The sequence below is a fragment of the Chiroxiphia lanceolata genome, chromosome 3, assembly GCF_009829145.1.
Source record: "Chiroxiphia lanceolata isolate bChiLan1 chromosome 3, bChiLan1.pri, whole genome shotgun sequence".
NCBI lineage: Eukaryota > Metazoa > Chordata > Aves > Passeriformes > Pipridae > Chiroxiphia > Chiroxiphia lanceolata.
This window is the reverse complement of record NC_045639.1, coordinates 68,372,617-68,398,314: the sequence shown is the minus strand read 5'-3', so window position 1 is coordinate 68,398,314 and position 25,698 is coordinate 68,372,617. Positions and strand designations below refer to the sequence as shown.

The window sequence follows — 25,698 nt, the reverse complement described above, 5'->3', positions numbered from 1 at the left end:
GCTATAGGAGTTCCAGCTACCACAGAGACACTGAAACAGTCACTAGCTATTTACTGTTTATTACTGATTCATCTTCAACTGTGTCCTTGGTTTATCTCGACTCCTCTCCTGTCTAAGAGGGTGAAAAAACAATACTTTCCTCTGTTTTGACTCCAGTGACTGCAAGGACACACAGTAGGAGTCACAGGAAAGGACATGGCATTCCCTAACTACATCCTAGCTAACCAGAGATTTGTCTTTTCCAGTCTTTGAAAGACTCTGAGAATACAAAAAAAGAAAAAAAAAAAAAGGACACATTTCAATTGATTTTACTTCATTCTCCTCTCATAAATACAGGGAAACAAGACTTTATTAGACATCCTTAATTTTGTTGCTACTCTTATATGACTGAAGCACCTGCAGATCCCAAGTGAGATAGGAGTCAGCTGTGCAAGGTGCTGTACAGATAAAAATCTCTTGAAAGTGTCTGCTCCAAGTGATCACCAGCTGACTGGATATGAGATATAGGAGGTAAGCAGGCAGCAAAGAGGCAGAGGTGCTTGCTCAGAGTCACTCAGCAGAGCAGTGGCATAGCTGTGAATAAACTCCAGGTATCCAGATGCTCAGAACTCTGCTCAGGCCAATACACTGAGCAGCCTTTCCAGCTAAAACAAACATATATTTTTTCTTCTGTTGACAAACTGCCAACTACAGTGAAATGTGTTAACAAGATGTATAAAACCAGGTTTCACTCTTGAAATCTACTTGAAAACAAAGCAAAACGCAGCACCCTTTTTTCTCGTTGTTCAGTGTCACATAAATATTTCAGATTTTTAGGATGTTGGACAAATTCATTTGAAAAAAAAAAGAAGCAATTCATTACTTTTTATTAGCATCTGACCTTTGGAAAGAGAATGCAATCCTCAAGGTTTGTCTCTACCACTTTTTTAAAGTGCACATAAACTAACACTGCTCATCAAATGGTAGATTTTAACAATTAGTATGGATGCCTTGAAAGAACCCTGTACCAAATAAAGTGTTTGTTCGAGGGGAAAGCATCTTGTTCAAATGATATTCACAACAATACCTAACTAGTTTATTGCAGCAGCTATCTTCTGACATTCGTGAGGTTTTACACCAGCTGTAAAACATATTGCAAAACTTCCTCGTATTAAATCCTGTCAGCAAGACTCTGTTTCAGCTCCAAATCTGCTGGGCAGAAATAAAAAGTCAACACAGCAGAAGAATACTTCCTTGTGCTTGACCAAAACCGAAACGAAAAAAAAAAGAAAACAGAGGAAAAATAAAAGAAGAAAACCAGAAGATTTTTTTTTTTAATAGTATTTCTAATTGTAGCTTCAAGAACAGAATAGAGAACCACCTTAAGACTCTGAGTTGGAGTGCAGGGGAAGGGGGGTTTATGTCAGTTCTTTATAGCTTTAAATCATCACGACCATTGGATGCTGATTCACAGCTATAAACTACTTCCAGTGTTTACATTAGGGTTTCTGAAAGAAATGCATATCTCAGGCCAGCAGATCAAATACATCACTGTCTACAGGAACTGAAGTAAGGCAAGTATATATTGTATCCAAATGAGGCCTGCAGGAATCCAAGGCAAGAAAACTTTGATAAATTACACCCAAAAAACATCAAAGACAACAATGAGGATGGAGAAAAGGTATATAGTGAGCTTTTTTGTACACAGAAATGAATGTGACAGGACTACAGGACTACATCTCTCTGTCTTTATGAAAGTGAAGGTCTATTTTGTGGTGGAAAGGAGAGGCATTTTTCTTTTCTTCTCTTTAAATTCCATAGAGTACAAGTGAATTTCAGAACTGTGTGTGCTGGGGTCAGGAGGTGAAGTCAGATTTTCCCAAGAGAGAACTTTGGGATACTGCTAGGTTCAGTGTTGCTAGGTTCAGTGTGGTGGTCCTGTGTATGCTATTGAACTCGAACATCAGCTGCTGTGCCCAGATTCAGTCCTTATGGGGGTTGCAGGGCAGGAGGGCACAGAGCCAAGAGAAGCAAGCTTCCCTCTCAGGAAGGCAGCAAGTGCCCTGCAATTGCCTGCTGTATCCCGGCAGCTGAAATAACCTGCGTGTTCTCAGAGGTGGAAAGACTTTTTCACCAGTCCTCAGGTTTGCTCCCCCTCCTCTTGTCTCACTTATGTGTGCCTCTTGCTCAAATAGCTTTCTGCTTCCACCACCAAATGACACTCATTCCATTGCAAATGGCTCCTTTGAAGTCGAAGAGGAGTGGCCTGGATTTTATCCATGGCACAGAATCCTAGCATAACTTTAACCCTCCTTTTTTTTTTTTTTTTTGGTGGGGGTGGAGAAGGGGAGAAGCAGCAGTTACTGAAAATAAAAGGAAGAAAAAATACAAAACCCCAATTTTTCAATCTGCAGTCATCAATTAACACGTTAATAAAGGGCTTTCCAGAAAAAAAGTAGCTGCAACTGCATTGGCTCACCCTTATATACAATTGTCTCATCAACTTGAGATTTCCAGAACTATATCACCATTTAGTCAAAGGCTCTTGCTTTCAAGGTCAATTAGCCCGTGGTCATGTCACAGAGAGCTCTGAACAAACTCCTTAGGTCTGACACCTACATTTCATGCCTACCCATGGAGGAAAGGGAAGTGCAACTGATAATTGGTTGTCAGGCAGGATGAAAACATTATTCCCGTGGCTTACTAGATGTTTGCAGATAAGAAAGCTTAAATGTTCCCGTTTAGATTTTTTTTTTTTAATTTAACAAATAAATAAAAAGTTCTTGTGAAATTCCTTGAAGACCAGAAAATCAAAGTATCTTGGTTTGGGTTTGAGGCTATATTTTTTTTCTAACAATAATAAATGAAATAAAATATTTTGCTGAAATGACAAATCATTCCAGTTCTCAGTTGGCAACATATAATTTTAAAAATGTGTCAAAGTCGGTCAAAGGGAATTTTTGGAATGTTTACATTTGTTAAGGAAAGATTTGGCAAAATGCATTCTTGAAATGTTTTGATTTCACTCAATCTACCTCTTTACGCAAAACAAATAAAAAGAAAGAAAAAAGATTGGTGAAAGAAACTTTCACTGAGCTCAGATTATAGATGGCTTTTGGGCTATGAAGTTTACATTAAATGAAGAAAAGTCCTTAAACTGTAGTTCAGGTCATTGTTTAGTCTACATGTTTGTTGGTGTCCTTTTAATGCCTGCCACATTTCTCAGATTCATAAAAGTGGACTCTTCCATTCAAAGCACAACACAAATTCTACCTCAGGTCCAGGTTTTTAACTGCAAACTGGAATCATAGCATATCTGCTCCTAATATGTCTCTTTCAATGTGCATAAATGTTTTAATTTTATAAATTTTTTAATGTATGTAAAGTGGTTCGCTGGGACCGTAACAAGAAGTCTTTGCAAAGAAAATTGCGTACAACCTGTAAATCCATAATTAGTAATTAACACTGTGAAGGTGCAGGCTAGTATATTCTTATAAGAGTAGATATTTCTGTTTTGAGGCTATTAAAAAAACCCAAACCAAACCAAAAAACCCAAAACAAATAAACTCCAAACACCAAGTATAAATAAAGCATGAAAACAAGGGAAATACAAACTGAAAGATTACAATATATAGTACTAGAGAACTGTTTTTCAGTTCATGAGAAAACAAAAAAAAACCACATTATGAGCCTCCTTAAGAAACCACTTTATGTACACTCCTAAATACACTAAAAACACTACAAAACAAGGTCTCTCCAGTGTGTTACACATTTGAGACCCTTGGGATTTCTCTTATAGTTTCATGCAATTTACTTCTTGTGAACTAATCTCCTACTTCCTTTTCCAGCATGGAAAAAATGTTTTATTGCTATGCTGTTTGATTTAGCAATGACAACATGAGGTAGACAACATTCTAGTAAGTATACAAAAGAAATTTAATATTTTCACATCCAAAATATTAAATTGTATTGGGATGTACACACAGTCTTTTTTTCACATGAACTTACCACTGTCTTTTCCCAGTGATATTGTCTCATCGCTATTAATCAGAAGCACAATCAATTTTTTCTGCAATCTGTTTGTTACACATTCATACTCTATGCATTACCTGGCAGGTTATTTTCTTATCTACATGGCCTAAGTAAACTATTCCAAGCATGTCAAAAGATCATCAAGAAGCTAGTGACAATGCTAACTATTTTTTTGTTTGCTCTGGCTCTTTGAACTAGATTGGAACACTAATCCCTTCCTCAGCAGACACTGCACATGGAGGAGGTTCAGCCAAGGTGGAAATATGGAGCGTAGAAAACAGCAATAGCACCAGGACATAACAAGGATAAAACCAGGACTGTCAGAAAGAAGATGGTAGAAAGCTTTAGGGCAAAATCGTAAACCCTCAGTGGTGTTTTTGGGGATCTCCTAAGTCAGGAGTTTAGAACCAATTGCAGTATTAAAATTTCCCAGTGTATTAATCTATGAGACCTGATGAAATGCAGCACAGAGTCCTGAGGGAATTGGCTGGTGTAGTTGTGAAATCACTCTCCATGATATTTGAAAAGTTGTGGCAGTTGGGTGAAGTCCCAGGTACCTGGAAAAGATGTTGTACCCATCTTTAAAAAGGGTAGAAAGGAGGATCCTGGGAACTGCCAACCTGTCAGCCTGGGAAGATCATGGAACAGATCTTCCTAGAAGCTGTACTGAGGCACATGAAGGACAGAGAGGTGAGCTGGGACAGCCAGCGTGGCTTTACCAAGGACAAGACCTGATTATCAACCAAGTGGGTTTCTATGGTGAGGTGACTACATCAGTGGACAGGAGTTACAGATGCCATTTATATGGACTTCTGTAAAGCCTTTGACACAGTATCTCACAACATCCTTCTCTACAATTTGGAAAGAGATGGATTTGATGATTGGACTGTTAGATGGGTAAGAAAGTGGTTGGATGGCCACATCCAGAGAGTAGCAGTCAACAACTCAGAGTCCCAAAGGACATCAGGTACAAGTGGTGTCTCTCAGGGGTCCATACTGGGACCAGTGTTATTTAATTATCTTCATTAATGACATTGACAAAGAGATTGAGTGCAATCTGAAGGATTGCAATGCCATCGAGAGAGACTTGGAAAAGCTAGAGAAGTGTGCCCATGGGAATCTCATGAGGTTTAACAAGACCAAGTGCAAGGTCCTGCACCTGGGTCAGGGCAACCCCCAATATCAGTACAGGCTGCAGGGTGAACAGATCAAGAGCAGTCCTGCCGAGAAGGACTTGGCGGTGATGGACATGAGTCAACAATATGCACTTGTAGACCAGAAAGCCAGTTGTATTCTGGACTGCACCAAAAGCAGCAAGGTCAACAGGTCAAGGGAGGGGATTCTGACCCTCTACTCTGCTCTGGTGAGAACCCACCTGGGCTACTGTGTTCACTTCTGGGGACCTCAGCACACAAGGAATATTAGCGTGTTGGAGTGAGTCCAGAGCAGCTTCACTAAAATGATTAGAGGGATTGAGCACCTCTCTTACAAGGAAAAGCTGAGAACTGGGCTTATTCAGCCTTGAAAAGAGGTGGGACAGAAAGGGACGTTTACAAGACCATACAGTGACAGAATGGCAGGGAATGGATTCAAACTAAAAGACAGTAGGTTTAGATTAAATATTAGGAGAAAGTTCTTTGCTGTGAGGGTGTTGAGACACTGGAACAGACTGTCCAGAGAAGTTGTGAATGGCCCATCCCTGACAGTGTTCAAGGTCAGCCTGGATGGACCTCTGAGCAATCTGGTCTAGTGAAAGGTGTCCCTGTCCATGGCAGAGGAGTTGGAACTTGAGAATCATAATATGGATCAGAAAACAGCATAGCCTAAGCATTTAGGCACACTCATTTCTGTTAGAACTAAAATAATTCAATGGTTTTAAATGGTTAAAAAGAAAAGAAAATCCTTATAATCTTTACTTTATCTGAGACAATAATCTTTCAGACATGATGCTCATGTTGTAATTCAGGATTGTAAGTAACGTATGCATCCTTAAGTGCCAGTCTGAGCAACCTAATGCAGAAATTGTACCTTTTCATTTAAGAATCAGTGGCTCAATAATTTCTCTAAACTGCACAGTTAACAAGAGAATTTAACCCTCCTGTTTAATATTTTTAGTGACTTTCTAACTTTTAACTGGAAGTCAAAGATTATTTAGTATTTTGACCACTGCTGTACTAGATAGTAATTTCTACTGTGTGAGTTTTACTTCAGATTTAAGATCTTTGAGACAGGAAACCCTGGTTTTGGTAAGACTTTCCAGTTGATATGATGATATGTAATAAATATTGTTATGACATTTTTCAGCAGCCATTTTTCTATTTCCTTTAGGAAAGAAATTTTAGATGAAAGAAGAAAGAAAAGTCTCACTCCTGTTTGTCATTCATTTTCATAGTATGTTTTTTGATTTATTGATGTGGTATCATGTTCTCCTTCTAATTTTCTTCTCATCATTTAAGATAACAATGGTATATTGAAATTTGGAGAAATCTTAGTGATTGAGAAAATTCAAGTATCACTGAAGAAGAGCTGTTTCAGTTTGCACAAGTGCTCACTTTAAAATTTAGCTAGAGAGAACAAAACTTTTAATTTTATCAGAACTAATGATCTATCCCTACGTATCAGAAGTGATGACCTCTAATCTCACTTATGAAACATTTGTTTATAGAAAAGTTATTTACAGAATTTAACGTAATTGATCACAGTATTTACAGTGAGGTGAATTTATGTTTAATTTAGAAAATTCACAGATAACTTTTCTGGCAACATAGGCAGTTTAAGCCTTTAATCTCCAACAAGCATATTTTCAACAGACTAACCTATAAACTGTGGGCTTTAAGAGCCCTTGTGTTTGTTTACATGTCCAGAACCACACAGTTCTTGACATGCAAGTCCATATGGTCAGAGGAGGTGTCAGCCTGGTGTCAGAGGAAGAGGAAGTTTGCTGAATAGGTTTCCATCAGAAGCAGAGGTAGAGTATGTTTACCCTCCTCTGGCCTGCCTGCATGCCCTGCCCTTGCCCTGCAGGGATTGATCAGATCCCTAGCTGCAAGGAGCAATTCAGACTGCCCACCCAGCCAGCAGTCATGTAGGTATTCCCACAGGTGATAGGTTTGGTACAGTATGTTAGTGATTTCCGTTTCCATACCAAATTAAGGTCAATTCAAACCAGTAGCTTGGAGGAGCTGGTGTCCTCCAATTAAGAAACCCCTCAGCCTTTCACACCCCAAACTCTCAGTTGCACTCTTTAGCTGAGGAGTTTGTATGAAAGCTCAGAAAAGTGAAATTGTCCTGACCTGTAATGCATCGTAGTCAGAAATAACCACACAGAATGCGTAAGGTGCTACACTAACAGTTGGATTAGATGATCTAAGAGGTCTTCTCCAACGATACTATGATTCATTTTTGTGTGATTATTATAGTACCATAAAATGGTTTGGGTTGGAAAGGACCTTAAAGACCATTCAGTTCTAACCCTCCTACCATGAGCGAGGACACCTTGCACTAGACTAAGTTTCTCAATGACCCATCCAACCTGATCTTGGACACTTATGCAGACTTGCTTTAAAATTCAGAGCTTGAGTAAGAGCTGGTTTCTCTTTCTTTTGGCCGGACTGCTTCTGTTTTAACATTCTTGGTTTCCTGATAAGAAATATTTTCCGTATCCTTACTGTAAATTGAGATTTAGTTCACATCCTATGTTCTATCTTCTGTGTGCTAAGAATTAAAGACTTGTAGTATTTCAACTATATGTGTAAGGGTGAAGAACAAAAAAACAATATTTGAATGTTTATTTTCAAACAATGTGTATCTATGCATAACCATGCATATCTATCTAAATTTAATCTTTTTCTATTTGTAATAGTGACCTCAACATTAATTTTGTCTACAGGTAACAAAAAAAAATTACTTTATTAAATGGATCAATTATTCTAAATGTGCTTTTACAAAATAAAAGCCAAAGGAAACTTCTGCATTCTGCAAACCAAGTTCTGCCCACTTGAGATTCAAAAATGAGAAGCCATTCAATACAGATTATGCAATTAGTCCTGGTAAAAGAAATCTTCTAATTTCTTGTGCTCGTAAACCAAAAGAAAATACTTGATGGTTCTCTGAGCTGGATCATGAAGAGATTCCTATAACCCCAAACTTTCTTCTAAACTTTGAAGAAATTTGGTCAGACATCAGTTACATTAAACTTCATTTCTAGAGGTGTCATAGCCCAGAAAAGTAAGCCACTCTCAGAAATTTTCACATTTATATCTCAAACCGGAATGATGGTTTTCAGACAGGAAAAAAGCATTAGCTTTCAATTTTTCCTTATTCAAGCAGGAAAAAAATAGTATAATATGACTTTTTATTGTGATTCAAGTGGCAAGGGTTCTAAAAACTACCAGCAAAGTGAAAGACCACTAAATATTATTTTATTCTTGCATCTTTGCTAAAATGTTCACATAATATCAGCCATTTAGAGATTAAATGAAGCTTTCAAGGTCTCCAGTCATGAGCAGGTAGCCTTCAGACCCTAACACATTTAGTGTAAAAACTCTGAGCAGAGCACAGGCTGACAAGGGCGCTTGAGGTTCTTTCTGAATGCAGGTGTGAAAGCTCACCACAACACCTCATCATTCCAAGGTGAGTTAAGTAAACTGTCTTATGTCAGAAGAGATTTGCTGTAATTCATTGTCACACATTTGTTTTGGTTTATTTGTCTGTCTGCGCAATTTAGTATTTTTTTACCAGGAAATGGGTATGGGGCCACAGTAACTTTTTTGCAAAGGGAAGACTGCTCACAGCTGTTCTTCCTGCCCACTGCAACTGGACAGTAGAGGAGACTCCACTAGTGCACAGAGGTCCCCAGCTGGTGGGTTTGACAGAGGCCCACCTCAGGTACCATGACCATCTGGCCCCCAACCCTGCAAAAACCAGCCCTCCCTCAGCATGAGGAGCTGGCAGAGGATTTGAAGAAAATCCTCACAAAGAGAACCTGCCTTTCCCAGGGCCTTGGGTGAGACCCTGAAATGATGCAAGCAAGGCTGATTCACTGATTTAAACCAGATTTTGAGAATCAGTAGTTAGCACTGACCTGAGAGGAAAGAAATTTTATTTTGCATTTGAGGAAATGCAGCCTATGTTGGTTCTTTGTGAGAGTACTTAATTTTAAAGTAAACAGATCAGAATTGTCTGAGAAATAAGGTGAGAACATGCTTTCTCAATAAATAAACAGAGCAGTAGGGGTATGACTAGACGTGACTTTTCCTAATGAAATGTGATTTTGACTCGAAACAGTGAATTGGACTTGTCAGATGATAAAGGTTAGCCTTGTCATTAAATACTATTGCTGTTTTGGCTAATGTTAAATATATCTGCTGCATAAAGCAAACTATGTAACATGGATAAGAAAAAGCATTGAGACTACTCTCAAACTGTCTTCTCATTTTTTTTAGGAACCTGAATACCTCCAAGCACTCCACTGTGATGTGGAAACAAAGAACCAGTCTTTGTGGCAACATTAAATCCTCGTTGGGGTTTCTGAGTCTTGTGAATCTCAAATAAGTTGTTTTATTAGAAAGGAGAGTGAACCTTTCTATGTCAATGTTTTAAGTAATAGTTCTGACAGTATTGCCAAACACACCTTTCAAAAAATGAGTCACTAAGTACACCAGAGGTTGGTTCCCGCAGAACAAAAGGGGAACTGTGACATTTTAACTAAGTTTTACTTCTTCCTTTGGGCTAGACCCATGCCTGATCACAAAACACTTTCACATCTAGCATTCAAATTTTCTTTCTCACCACGATTCTAAGCAATATAAATTATAGTTGTTTACATCAAGCTTCCACGCTCTTTTGAACATCGAGTTTCTCTTGACTTGGCTAGCAGAGAGCCCACAGTGTAACCAATAAACTTCATTGCTTAAGCTGTACTGACATCATCCTGGCTAAAAAAAAACAAGGAAGTAAGCTAATCAGAGATCTCCTGATTTATATTCTGTAATGAATACAAAGGGGCAGAAACCAAGGTCTTTTAAATGGAAACTGTCAGCAAAAAAGAAAACAGAAGAGAATTATTTTGGGAGGTGGCCAAGAAAGTGCAAAAGGGTCATGGGGGAAGAGGGGATACTAGAAAATGAAGGAATGGTCTGGGAGATAATATATACTACTGCAATAATGTCCCACTTGGTAATGTTATGAGCTCAAAATATCATACCAGTCAGACTTGTGAAATTAACAGTGGAAAAGCATAAAAAACTGATTTTTGATTATGGGTCCAAATACTGAAACATATTGTTTTGGCCCGAGAATATTCACTTAGAGAAAATATTAACCAAATTAAAAAAAAATTACTAGCTTCAAGTTAAAGAAGACTCTTCCATCTATTGGGCATTCTTTTTCAAACTCTGTAAATATATTTATAAGTAATTTCAAAATTAACTTCAAAAGACCAGAATCTTATCTACTTTCAAATTTTTTTGTCTTTTGTTTTGTTTTGGGGGCTTTTTTGGCGGGTGGTTGGGGTTTGGTGGTTGGGGTTTTTTTGGTTTTGTTTTGTTTTTTTTTTTTAATTTATTTTCAGAAAAATAATTCAGTTGAATCACCTTGAAAACTCAGCTCAACATCCTGGTGTTGCCAAAACTTTTTTCTCCATAAAAGGGTCACATCCATAGTCATTAAGGGCAGGATTACCTAAAAGGAAATTGAAATCCTTTGTTTCTGATGCAGGTTGAAATTCTCCTCTCGGGAATAGCCCCACCGTGAATCTGGCCCAGAGCTGAGTGCAGGTACACAGCTCAGGAGTTCCCTTTTCTCCTGCTGGGACAGTTCACTGCTCCTCACACCTCTGTGCCAGGATCCTGCCGGACCATTATCTTTTTCTGTTCAAGTGCAAACCTTGAAGAGGTATGGTATACTGTAGCTGGAGCCATCTTCTCTCAGTTGTGGAGGAGGAGGTTATTCCTTAAGAGATGTATTTCTGTGTGACCAGCAGTGTGTCTAGGGGGTGCATGAGGTGGGAGAGAGAGAAATTTCACTGGAAAGAGAATCACAGAGTCACAGAACAGGTCAGGTTGAAAGGGACCGCAGTGGATCACCTGTCCCAACCTTCCTGCTCAAGCAGGGTCATCCCAGAGCACATTGCACAGAATTGTATTCAGGCAGTTCTTGAATATCTCCAGTGAGGGAGATTTCATGACTTCTGTGGGTAATCTGTTCCAGTGGATGGTCACCTGCACAGGAAAGAAGTTCTTCATCATATTCAGGTGGAACTTCCTGTGCATCAGTTTCTACGCACTGCCTCTTGTCCTATTGCTGGGCGACACCAAGAAGAGCCTGGCTCCATCCTTTTGGCACCCTCCCTTCGGTTACTTTTATACATTGGTGAGGTCTCCTCTCAGTCACCTCTTCTCAAGCCTGAGCAGGCCCAACTCTCTCTTCCTTTTGTCATAAGTGAGATGCTCTAGTCCCTTATTTGTCTTTATTACCCTCCGCTGGACCCACTCCAGGAGCTCCATGTCTCTGTTGTACTGTGGAGCCCAGACCTGGACACAGCACTCCAGATGTGGCCTCACTAGGGCTGAGTAGAGGGGCAAGTTCACCTTTCTTGTCCAGCTTATTTTCCACCAGGACCCCCAGGTCCATCTCCAAAAGATCACTTCCTTCTTCTAAGGATTTCAGAGATGATGAAGGGGGCATCAGTTCCAGGGTCGTAGCATTTAAATGGTGCAGATTTTGAGTCTCAGACTTGTTCAAGACCAGAATAAGTGTACAAAGGCATCTGTAATCACATGGATCCAAGAGTTAGGATTTTTACAAAATTCTTTTAATTTGATAAAATAAAGAGAACTAGTTCCTCTTGATGCTGATACCTTTTGCAAAGTTTGTCTCCTGATGTCAGGTGCACTAGCTGGCCTTCTGTAAAGTATAGTCTCCCATCCTTTTCCTTCATGTCCTTTTTGAACTGGAGAAAAACAGCTCTGCTCTTCTTTCTTAGGATACTCCATTCACAGTGGTGCTTCCCAAGATGAAAACAGTAGATCAAACAGCATCTTTCCTTTGTAGGTAATTGGTACAGGTCTCAACTAGCCCTTTTGTTGGACTTTTGCTTTGTTATCTTAGCTTTGGTCTGACAAAGGAAGATCAAACCAAATTTGAGAACCTCAACAACCCCTTTGGAGAACAACAGATTTTTCAGCAAGGTGAGCAGGTCTACTAGCATTGAGAACAATTCCATTGAGCCTTCTCATACCAGTAGGTGGGTTGAGCTGCTGGAGGAAGACTGGCATGTACAAGGGTACAGACTGGTAAGCATTACTCCTATGTCCCTAACTAGAAGGGTTGCCTTCTCTGACAGTATGTGAAGCAAGAAAAAGGAAGAATTGGTCGTATACATCCTTAAACACATCACACACACTTTTGGCATTGAATCTGGAGCGAACTGCCAATACAGGAGTACAAAGAAGAACTCTACTTTCAAAGAAAAAGGGAAAGGCACGCGAAGAAAAATGCAAGCTAAATGAGCTGCAGGAAGACACAAAAAGAAATATCAATCCTTTTTTTTTTTTTAGTCACATAATTATATTTGAGACAGAAAACAGTGGCACCAGTTATAAGTGTTCAACTGTAACAGCAAAAAGTATTAAAGCAAATCAGCTGATCCAACAAAAAACAGTAAAATGGCTAGTGTAAGGAGTTTTGATATATTTTGCTCTGGCCTGAAATCAATAATCATTTGTGGAGGAGGTTTATTTCTGACCTGGCTCACTCCAACAATTAGGATCATAAGGCAGGTCTGCAAACAGTTGTAACAGCTGAAGGGCTAAGCATTTTGCAGCATGCTATGGAAGACTTAAATGTACACATAATCAACATGTTCAACAACCGGAAGCACAGTTTCCACACAAATCAACAATAACTGTGGATTGTAGTAGAGAAAATGACTGGACAATGAAGCTGGATATGCAGTAATGATGCAAAGTGTTAAATGACTCATTTTTATAATGGTTCCACCCACAGGAGTTACTGATTTGAGGCTGATAAAAATCCTCTTTCACACGTGCTATGTTACAGCAAGTGCAATCATTGCTAAGATACTCACACACTATCTACCGAGAAGACATGTGACCTGACTTCCAAAATTGCAAGCAAATTCAGAGGACTGATTTGAGGAGAACTCTAGTAAACCATCACATGTTCATATGCATCATGTTTTGCATATTAAACTGTTTTGCCTGTTTTGCTAATGGAAACATTTGTTTAGTTTTACAAGCAGTCAGTCTCCAATTCTTATTTCCTGGCATTTGGCACCATGATGCTTGATGTTTATGTCTCTTCAGTGTCATTTTAAAAAGTCTCAGACTCATCTGCTTACAGTGAGTAGGAAAAAAATGCACCTCATAGCACTGCCTTTTGTGAAAAACACCCTCCAGCCAAACAGTGACTGATACCGGTTCAAATGTTCTATGAAAGAATTCGCTTCCTGACTTATTCTCTAACACAAAAACAAAAACAAAACCAGTCACCACTGGAGAGTTGAATTATTAGTTCGATGTACCCTTTACACCCTCTACAGATCAAACAACTCACCTAACAAAGCCTTTCGCATTATTCATATATTTGTCACTAGCAAAACTTCCTTACGATGATAAACTTTAGTCAGGCAAAGGCTTTCTGCCTTGTTACAAAGTTACTTTAATTTATCTGTCAAGAAGGAACAGAAATCCTATTCAGAAGTCTTTAAATGTCTGTCTATTTTTGTGACCACTTTATTGCCTCCAAATTTCTTGAATGCCATAATCTGCAGGTACTGTCGTGTTAAACTTGTGCCTAAGACATAGCAAGGGAAAGGGCTTTTCTGTACTGTCACTGACACAATTGCTGTCTTGCTCTGGGAGGTTTGTGCATGAGGGCTTCTGGCTCAGATCACATTCAGTCACCCATTCATCTACTATATAAACCCACTGAATGCAGCTATACCAGACATCTACAATTTAAAGTTATAGAATTTTTACTTCCTACTTACATGAAAGGATATAAGGATGGTCAAAGAAAAATGTCCAAATAAAGGTAACAACAAGGCAAATAACATCCAGAAGGACCTGCATTTTAGAATTTTTATGTTAAAATTAGCAGTGTTTGCAGCACATCTTGAATAACATCAGTCAGACTTCTCCCACCAACCTTTCGAAAAATAAAACAAAGCTAAGTCATAAAGCAACACCTTGGCCTAGTTATGACATTACTGATGTCCAGCTGACGGAACTTTTATGTATTGCATCAAATCAGACAATGAACTCAGAATGTCAGTTTGCAACATGACATTATACATGGCAGTCCTTCATTCTAAGTAGTCAGAAAGAGGTAAGTGGATTCCAGTAACATTTGCTGTACTACCATATGGTTCAAAAGAAGTGCCATATGAACGGGTTGGCTGCAATGGGACGTACTAAGGCTGAGAAGATCTTTATTTTTCTGATCCCATGAGTCAGACTTGTCCATTACTACTGAATTTTTGTTCTCTGTGTCTCACTTCTTTCTGTTCAGTTTGACATCTTACTCTTGTCAGTTGGAGACCTCTCAATTCATTGAATGTTAGTATTAGTCCTGTATGTTGCTGACTGCCTTCATTCCACATCAACAGATCACAAATGTGACGATCTATCCAACTGAGATCTTCAAGACCTGAACAGTTGGGTGCTTGGGTACTGCAGTACTTAGAATATGCAAACATGCTGATTTTTCACTGTATTTGTCAAGCTGGACTTGCACCTGCTCTTGCTTTGTATACAAAACTAAAAGTGCTGTTGCATAAGTTCTTTTTCCCAAGTTCTTTCTTGGGTGAATATTTGAACTTACAGCCCCTGTATATTAATTCCTTTCCTGTTTGATGCAAGCGAGGTAACTCTTTTTCCAATCCATTTAATTTGTATCTCAGTTGTACCAACAATGCCTCGTTTATGCCATTCAGAAAAGAGCAATTTATTTATCAATGATTGCAGTTTAGGGGAGAGAGGCAACTGGATATACTGTACACTTTGAGAAGAATTCTGTACATATCCATCGGATATTTTTGTTGTCACATATCAATGATGCCAGTGCAGGAAATATGGTCCTATCTGATTTTGTTTCATTCATATGGGAATGGATCTCAGCAATTTCCCTTTTTAAAATATCATACTGCCCCTGTCCTTCAATGTTATTTATTTGATACCCACCCATGCAGCACCATGTTCAGTGGCCTAATCTTCAGCTAAGCACCTTGAAACTTCAGGTCCATTTTTAAGCTGGACCAGGGATAAGAATCACACAGGATAAGAAAATTTACTTTCTTTGAATGTTAACTGACTATGCTAATAGAATGCCTTTACACTTTCTGAACTTTTCTTTAGGTCTCATTTTTCTTGTTTGCTTCTTGCTCACATAGGCCTAATAAAAGATGATTATTTTTAAGAGCAATCTGAGACACTTCAATAGTAGGTTCTCAGCAGGGATCAGTGGCTTCTGAGTAATTCCTTGCAGCTTTGGCTGACATGACAGGGATGTGACTGGCAGAAATTAATGCAGTTGCTTGGTTGCTTGGTAAGTAAATTGCTAGATAAATAAAAAAAGAGAAGATGGTTTCTTTTTGGACAGGAAATTGAGATGTCTGTAGTCCTGTCAAAAAAAAAAAAAAAAAAAAGAAAGAAAAGAAAACACTCTCATAAGTTCTTTTCCACAAACAATGAAGATGATCGGTCGATTGGCTATGGTGTGTAATTCTTACATCACTGCATTACAATTCTAGTAAATGTTCCCTCTCATATCTTGCTCTTGTATCTTTTATCTTTTACATCAGTCTTGAGGTGCAGAAGGTTCCTATTACATGGAACGTCTTAATATACATGTTTTCCATCCCTACCACCAATAACTGATGGGTGATCTCTGTTTTTACCTTTACATTTAATTCTCATTAATTTTAATTACACTAAGACTAAGCTCAAACTCTTCAGCACAGTTTATAAGAAAAAGGAAAAGAAACATAGCATGACTGCCAGATGAATTTTCCCAGAGCTCTCACAGCTCTAATTTACACTACAGACACACCAGGATGTGGTTGGAAGAAGCCTTGCGTTTCCTGCTTGTGCATGCTTTGGATGCATGACCTCAAGATGTCAAAAAGTCAGTGGGTCATGGGGACAAGTCCGGCTTTGTGGGTTATGCTTTCTGGCTTGTAGATATGAAGCACGTAAACAACTTTTGAAGATACAAGATTTAGCTTTAACAGCTCAAGAGAAGTCACCGGGTTAGCTTCTCTGCTCTGAAAAAGATATGTATTTCAGACTAAAACTTCTTGATTTGTTCATCTTTTCATTATGTAAATCTACCAACAGGGAAAGTGTGTCATGAAACGACATACTAAAATCCAGAAAAAGAATTCATCAGCATTTGATTTTTTTAAGAATATGCCTCTCTGGTGAACACTCTTCATGCCTATTTTTTAGCTTCCTCCTTACTCTTCATTACATATCACAAAAAACTGATTTCTACTCAGTTTTTAAAATGTATCGAGCTCTACAGTGGTTAGCATTCTTGATCAGATTTAAACTTGGTGGCCTGCTATCCAGAATAGAGAGAGCAATCTTAATGGGCTGCAGGTGCAGCTAAACTGCATCATTGATGTGGTGGAAAAGACCCTCAGGGGCTCCTAAAAGTCCCTTACAAAAATCCCCCATCACATTAAAGGTCTGAGATGATTTCCTTACCTTGTGGAATCACTTTTTCAGTGACTAGAGGTGCCTCACTGCAACAGTTCCAGAAAACAAGGTCCTTTGTGCTTATCAATGACTTGATAAAATACCTCAAATACAGTTTCTTTACAACTGTTGGAATCAAAGAATCATTTCAGTTGGAAAAGATCTTTAAGATCATCTAGTCAAATTATTATATAGGGACATTTTCATCAGGGCATGTCTGTAGTCCCAACAAAAAAACCCACGCTCTCCTGCACAAAAAAACTGATGTAAACAATAAGATGTGAGACAAAGATGAGGGAACATTTATTGGAATTGCAATGCAGTGATGTAAGAGTAACAAATACTAGCAAATAAGTTGATCATCTTTGCTGTTCAGGATAGGATAAGCACATGTTCTTGCTTGCAGAATGGGACTTACGAGAGCATCTTATTTTGACAGGACTACAGACATCTCCCTATGGAAATGTCCCAATGAAGCAGGACATTTCTGTCTTTCCTAGCCTGCCTTAAAATTATATCAGACTGAAATATGACTCCAAAAATAACCCACCCAGCAGGATAAAGATATTACAGGAGAAGAGACCTCTAAGGAGGTCTGATGGACAAAACATATGACCTCTTTGACCCCAAGCATCATTCCAAAAGGGTTTTTTTTTCTCATACATAAAAACCAAATTAAATGTCTTTCCTGTGTTTTCACTGTTCACTGAATTACACTTGTAGTTTGGAGACTAAAATAGAAATTGTCAGACAGACATAGTTTTTGAAATGGTGATAGCATATCGTACTTATGCCCCAATCTCAACTAGTAGTGACCTGGCACCTTTTTCTTAGTGAATGGGAAATTACCATATGGAATTTCCAAAAGATTGAGGTCTACTGAACCTCACAGTCTGTTACTCTTCTGACTGCTTGCATCAGTTGCTATAATCAGGTAGCCCTGAAAAATATGCCATAGACTTGATCATGTTAAGTATCATCTTTCATACACAGATTCCTTTTAGCCATGTCTGACATATACTTGGAGTAGGTAAATATTTACCCAAGTGTTCTTTCAGTCAAAGGTGAAGGCCACTGGTTGTATTCGTATTCCATAGTACTTGGCCCTAGGTCTCTCCTGGGCCATTAGACAGTTATTATTTTCTCTGTATTTTATTCAGTTCAAAGGGTCTGAAACAGTGTGAGGACTGTGATGGAGCATATGAGCATTATGATTTTATATTGTTGAGCCCTACATGCCCTGTATGCACTGGAAATGACCAAGAGTGTAAAGTTTCCTGAAACACAGTGCAAGTGCAAGACTGTGCAGACTTAGTCACAGTGCTTATTCGTTAGCGGTCCCTGGAGATTCCCCCAGAACCGCACCTAGCAGGTTGCTTTAGAAGAGATGTAGCTGATTGACTCTAAATGGGAGCTCAAGAATGAGTAAGATTTCTGCAATGCAGGCAGACAGTGATCAGGACCAGAGAACAAACTGCAGACCAAAGCACTACCTGGTAGTAGCACATGCACACACACAGATGCGCACGTACATACATGAACACACACACACACAAATACATATTGAAGCCCTGATACTGACTGGACTTTTTAGCACTCATCAAAGTTATCCACTGTTTATGCTCTTCAAAATGAATACTAATCAAAAAGTTACAAAGGAAAGCCTTAGGGACAAAATCCATTCTCACAGATACTGGATGGCTGCATTGGACTTGCTTTTCAGTGAACAACACTGTCATTGACTTGAATGCAAAGGATAAGCTTGAGCCAATTTTTCAGAGAGGTAATTTTCCTCTTTGGCAGTCTAGTCAATGATTAACTGCTGATAATGGACTAATATTCTAATATTCCTTTTGGATAATACTATGAGTGTTAGTACATGCATGAATTAAAAAAAAAAAACAAAACCACACCTAGAATCAGCAATTAACACTACCCAATCCAGCCTTATCATTTATCTCTTCTTTTATTTTTATTGTTTATAAACAATAAAACTATAGCTGCTTAAATGACTACTGAATTTTTGTTTGGTTGGTCTTGGTTTTTGTTTATTTTTTTTTTCAACATGGTCAGCTTCATTTGATTTAAAAAGGACAGTGAGAGCAAGTTACATATTTATTTATTTTTCCATCTAATTGGCTCCTGGCAGGTAAAAAACTTCAATTTACTAACTAATGCACAGATTTTGCCTCCAGTTGCAGTCTCATGTTCAGGTTGCCTAGGTGGGCAGTACTGTTATTACTGCATACTGCTGTCAACCATCAGGAATACATAGGGGGGATGCTGTCAGTCAATATCAGGTAATGAGACTATTCAGTTAGCTCTGTACTCATCAGAACAAATGAATTCACTTCATCACCACCTGAGTCCTCTAACCATTGAGGTCTCCAGGAGTTTTGCCCCTGACATCAGCAACAGAGTAAGACCCCAGTACAAGCTGCCTGGTTTACAACATCTGTCGATATATTATTTTGCATACTGGCAAGGCATTAATAATTGTTCCATTGCTTTAGGGCCTCTCACATTAATGCTACTCCAAGTCTTTAAGCCATTTGGGCTCTTTATACACTGCCCATGTTACCATATGGTTTCATAAAGAGTCACATATTATTTATAAAACAGCCTGGCAGGCTCAACATAGATCCAGTGCCTTTTTTTATTTTTAACTTCCTTTTTTTCCAGTTTATTCTTACCTGTTTCAAACTGAAGTGGACTGTGATGTGGTAGCCAACCTGACACCCAAAATCAGAGTGTGGGATCTCATCTAAAATTCACTGTAGTCAAGGTCAAACTTGCCACTAATTTGGTGGGATTTGGACCAGACAGTCCTGAATCAACTCAACAATCCTCAAGTTTTGCATCCCTGTAATGCCTTTGGCTTCTTTGGAAGGTACCCTGATCTGCAGGAGGGAAAAGAGAAAAATGTTTCCTTTTGTATTTATTTTCTTTAAACATTTTCTCTTACATTGTTTCAAATCCTTTTGATTTATAGATTAGCACACACCCAAAAACAGTCCCTGGAAGCGAGAAGGATTCAGAGGCTTGTTTGCACAGCTTTAGACCAAAGTCTGCTTAACTGTGAAAAATAACATTTTTGTAGGCTGTTACTTCTTAAAGAGCTGCTGGTGCCTTCTGGAAATCTTTGAGGAATAGTTTGTTTAGGAGTGAATCTGCTTAGATCAATATACAATCTTATTTTCCTGGTCTCTATCTGCTAAAAGTCTCAAACAAAGCAAGCAGAAAAGATACTCAAAATCACAATGAGAAAAGCACAAAGAACAAAAGTCTTATTTCATTATTAGAATCCATTCATGGAGCAGAGCCAAATACTCATACAAATGATGTAGATTTAATGATCTGTTTTTCGAAAGAGACCAGATCTCTGAGAGCTTTTCAACTGGAGTGGAAAGCTATTCAGATTACTTTTTTAATTTAAAGAAACAACACTTTTCTGTTCATGTAAATAGTGCATACACAGGTATCAACAAATGGCATATAGACCAGCAGAAAAATTGGCAAAGGGGCCCTATTTCTTCTCACAGTGTTCTCTTTAGGAAACTCAGACTTCGCATTACCCTTAATCAGAACTAAGATGTAACAGGGTCATAATACGGGGAACTAATTCTGCAAGCCAATGAAGCATTTCCACATGTAAGGAAATATTTCTTGAAATATTTCTTGCTGCCAATGCTTTCATGGGTGTCCTGACACTTCTACAAGTGGCTTGTAGGGACAGGAGCAGACTTCATTGGTGTCAGCTGCCACTTGATCAGCTGGGACATGTGCATGTGGAGTAGAGGAGAATAGTCTTGAAACTGCCTTTCGCTAAACTTAGAGCAGTTTGATACTCATATTCTGCTTCTCAGGTTTTTTACCACAGCTACTCTTATGCTAAGTCAATTTCAGTATAGATATAGATCAATATTCTCAGTAGTGGAATTTCTTTTCCATTTCACTCACTCCCTATCGAATTTAAAACACAACCCTGTTTAATTTTTTCCTGATTTCCTTCTGAAAATTATTATATTTAATAATTAAATTACAAATTGCATCAAGACAATAAGAACAACTCTGAGAATCACAGTTAGCCAGTTTCATGTTCTTTCACCACCTGCCCACATCAAGACACTCTGAGAGCACCAAGAGTTTTACAGATTCTTGCCAATAGTTTAAACTGTCACAGTTTTTCAGTCACAAGTGGATATTCAAAAGCTGTACAGGGAAACAACCTCTTACTATGCGTTGTAGAAAATGAAAGCAATTATGCTAATGCATCTATGTAACTTTCTCTTTACCCTTATTCAATGATACATCAACTTTTAGCATTACATTTTATGAGAGTTAATGAACTCCAGTATATTGAGCTCTAAGGACGTGGGAGAAGTCAGTGTCTTAGCTGGGTCCTGATGTTTCTACTTAGTTTAATTCAGCTCTCACCAACCAAAACTCTTGTTGAAGGCAATGAATATTTAACTCAAAAAACAATTGAATAAAGACAGAGAATTAAATTCAACATTCATTTGATTAAATGTCTTTTGGCACAAGAACAGCAGAATTTGGCCTCAGGCAACATTTTCACAATTAGACCAATGCTCTTATACCCCAGAAAAAAAAAAAAAAAACAACACCAAAAACTAAAAGAAACTCAAAAGCAGAATTCACGAATTTCCTATATTAACCAAACAATGTATTTTTACTGATGTCAGTTTCCTATGGGAAAGTTTGCAGTCACTGCTCTTCATGGCAGGGGGGAGGAACACTGCACAAAGTCACATCCATCCAATATAATCTACATGAATGTTCCCATTTTTTCCTTAACCACTGTTAAATTAAACTGTGAAAGAGAGCAATTTTATAGAAGCTTTCTATCAGTTTTATCAGTTTCCAGAATCTCTTCTCAGAACACATCCCTGTCTGACCTTGTGTCATTTAGGCACATCCGCCTTGTTTCACCATTCACATCAATATGCTACTATAGGACAAATCTTTAAATTAATCAGTGCCTTCAGGCTCATCTTAGCCTCCAAATTATGTAAATACTTCCTATTCAAAGCCTGTCTTTATTTCCCTGAGAAAAGCTGAAGATAACAGTAGTGATACCTAATCTGTCCTTTTTATTCAGTTGTGAATAACAATAACAAAAATATCCCACACCCTGAGGAAACAAAATGTCAACCATAGGCTTGTTTACCTTAAAATAACTGTCATTTTTGCTTCCATAAGATGAACATGTTTTGCCTGCTTGACAGGAAACAGTTAACTGAAACATTGAGTCCTCTCCCAGCATTTTTCAGATGAGCAAAGCTCAGACCAAAGTCCATATGGTATTCACCCATAACACAGACACACGACAGGAGAAATGCATTTTAAGTCTGTGCACTGTGTGTTTTGGAAGAAGTTTGTCAAACAATTATGAAAAGAATTCGGCTTCCTCATAGCACCCTGCGAATGTACTCAGACACTGGATTGATTCTCATTTGGCTTCAAAGAAACACTTGAATAAGTCCCATTTTTACAGAATAATATTTATAATGTAATTTTACTTCTCATTAGGGATGCTTTTCTTCGCCAGTGTTACTTTTAAATAGGATGATTAATATTTAAAGTCACTTAATTATCACATGTTAACCCACTTCCAAAACTGGTTACAGCTATCCTTTGATGTATAACGGAATCAAACAGCATTCTCCTGAAATGAAGGTGTTTGGAACATGAAAAGAAAAGTTTTCTTCTCTCTTATTCTCCCCTTTTTGAACAAGTAACTTAAATTCCTTAGCATTGTTAGATTCATGCCTGAGAACCTAGTTTTTTAGGTACTTAATTTCACTTTGTCTGAGCCACTTTTTTGCAGCAAGGTGTCAGCTATGTTAAACTTTTGAATCAGTCATGCTGGGAATTTCCACATGCAGGGAACAATATTGTGCAGAGGCTGCCTGCCATTTGCCAAGCTAAACTTCCAGTTGTTTGCAAAAGTCATGTTACATAATACTTCCCACTATTAACTTTTAAAAAAATCATTATGCAAACAGGTGTATTTCTCCTCTTGGTTTCACACCTAGCTCCCAAAAGCATTAGTGTATAGGTGAGAAAGTGTCAAATGGAAAGGCTTGTTAGGAGAAAGAAGATTTTACTAAGCCTCTGTAGATGAAACAGCTGAATCATCCCAGCTCTCTCTGGATATAAATGGATTGAGTGGCTGCAGATTGCCAATCCCACTGTTGTCCAGTGCTGCACTGTGATGGAGGATTAAAAAAAAAAACTGGGGGGTAGGCACCCCCAGTACCACTGAATTACAAAATCTGTATGTGATGAGGTGGGCAGATTGGATTAAAAGATATTCAAACTCCCTGCAAGCTATAGATCTGAAAAATTCAATTAATTTAATGGGCAGAGCTAGCTTCAGTTTTCTGAGACTCTCTGTTCTTTCATTCACACATCTACAAAAGACAGACACTTGCAACACAACTCTAACTATTGTTACGTGCTTTAGTTGCTGTGAATGGAAACATCAGAAGAAAAACATTCCTAAAAACATTCTTTGCAATACCAGAAGAGATAAGGTTTAAGGGTAGTCTAAGACAACTTACCTAAGCCTTGTAAGATAGGCTACAATTTATTGATGTTTGCTGCCTATATTAAAGTGCTTTCATGGACTGAAGTCATACTACCAAGGAATGTTTTAGATACCAAATGATATCTAAAAATATGATTTCTAGAGCACACATATTGAGTACTATGACACATTAGCTGCCCAGTCAAAAATTTTGGGGAATTGAGTCTCAAAGTCTTTCAAACACATGAGCTTTGATATAAGGTATAAGTGCCATTCTTAAATCAGGCACCAGACCCTAATATCCATCTCAAATGCTGTGACATGAAGTTCTTTCTAGACTTATGATTAGGCACTCAGATAATCTCTACACTAGAAAATTGACTAGGGCTTGACTAACCCCACTGACCTTGACACAGGTTTGGCCACTAGCCCAAAATTTTGTCTTACTGTCAAGCTGGGAGAGTAGGTATAACATATGGATGAGCTAGAGCTCTTCCAAATAGTGCCAAAGTACAATGCAGCAGACAGCAGTCCTGCAGAATGCAGGACCAGTATGGCATGCCAGACATCCTGCTCTCCTGTAATCCTGTCCCAAAGGCCTTTTCAACTGCTAGCTCTCCCCAATACTCCCACATAGCCTATATATCATCCCACAAGGTAGGGAGTGGATGCACAGTAGTTTCTTGCTATAAAGACATCATTTTCCTGGGATGCAAGACCACAGATATTATTTCAGATACATTAAACTCAAACACATGATATCTTGAGTTTATAAGGGTCACATGTTTTACAGGGCTGGATGATAACTTGTATAAATAGTATTTCATCTGTGTTCATCAGTATAAATATAAGTCCAGGTCCAGGTACCTGTATTAGGGAGGGTTCGAGACATACTGAAACTTGAAACCATGACACTGCTAAAAGCTTAACAAAAACCAATATTTATTACCAAGAGGTGGCCAACAAAATGAACAAACCCAAAAGGGAGGAAGGAGGAAAGAAATAAGCCTCCAGCACAACCTCCCCAGTTACCCAGCTGTTGCCCATAAAGTTGTCTTACCAACCAAGCATGCCTATAATTACCCATAGCAGAAGCTGCATCCTTAGAGTCAGTAAGTTCACAAACTAGCAGGCGTCCCTGCCAAAAGGCAACATTGTCCTTGAGGTAAAGCTAGCTCCCCTCCAAGAAAGCACTATCTGCTTTTATACGATTAACTGAGTGACCACAACCTCCCAGGAGTGGCCATCACCGCCCAACCTGAGGCCCTCAGTCCCACCTCCCGGTTATGTGAGTGCATCTCTTCTGCGCATGTGTGAGAACTTTGGAAATCCCCTAACGCACACGCAGTATGCTTTGGGGGTCTTTCTTAATTGAGTCTGGAGGCATTGCTTCATCCTCCTCCTCCTCAATTTCTCCTTCAAGCGACCTTGGAGGACAATTAGCCAATCACAGAACACCAATTAAAACAGTTTATACAAGAAGCTCTCTTCAAGGACAACTTTCCCGTTTATCAGTGCTTGTTTTCCCATAACTTGGTAGGGAAGGAGCAAAACTTTCACAGGTGACCGGGCCAAACACAGGCCAAAAGTATTAGCATAATTAACCCCTGATACAGTACCCCAGGGACAAATGGATAGGTTTCTAGATGGTTAGTCCAGACAATGCAAGAGTACATTTTGTAAAAGAGATTAATCATTCTCAAGACACATAAAAAGCTTTTTCTACAGACTATAACAACTTAACTAGATATTTATTCACCTATATGTTATTCAGTATTCACTCTGGAGACTTCTTGCACTGACTTCATGATGGTATAGCTGAGAAATACAGTAGAAAGTGAATTAACATGAAAACACATGATAACAAAATGCTTTTATTGTAATGACAATGTTAAGAGACAGAGACTATTTCTATAAAGATTTATCCATTAAAGGCGTCTTGATGCTGCAATATGTTCATAATGAATTATTCTAAATAAAAAGTTCTCCTACACAAGGCATTGGGCAGTTGTCATCCTGAGATACTGAATTTTTCTCCTTTCATATAAAAGCAGTACAGAAAAGACATGGAAGGTAATAGTATTCTTCTGCCTGGACTATATCTTACCTGTCACCTGTCAAGAACTGAGAGGTTGGAGACAAATAGGACAGTGCCAAATAAAATTTTCCCAAAAACTAGAAATGAAACCTGATTAAAGGCCCTTGTTTCACATTCTGTCAACTTTCCTGTAAATCAATAATCACATTTGAAGAAAAAATTGTGTACGTTGTGCCTTACAACTACTAGAAGAAAACATCCAGAGCATATCTGAAACTTTATTAACACAAGTGTAAAGGAATAGCATTTCATGTTTCTTTAAAATTAACTGAGACTTAGTTGCACCTATACGAGAAAAAAGTAAAAAAATACAG

General features: G+C 38.4%; 1 long non-coding RNA gene across 1 annotated transcript in view; it reads right to left on the bottom strand.

The window, feature by feature from the left end:
- Positions 1-22,013, bottom strand: part of LOC116784780 — a 32,475-nt gene extending 10,462 nt beyond the window's left edge. The window contains exons 1-2 of the long non-coding RNA XR_004356241.1: positions 21,925-22,013; positions 19,427-19,633 (exon numbers count right to left, since the gene is read on the bottom strand). This is a non-coding gene — a long non-coding RNA (uncharacterized LOC116784780). The remainder of the gene's footprint in view (positions 1-19,426; positions 19,634-21,924) is intronic.
- Between the last annotated feature and the right edge of the window lie 3,685 nt (positions 22,014-25,698).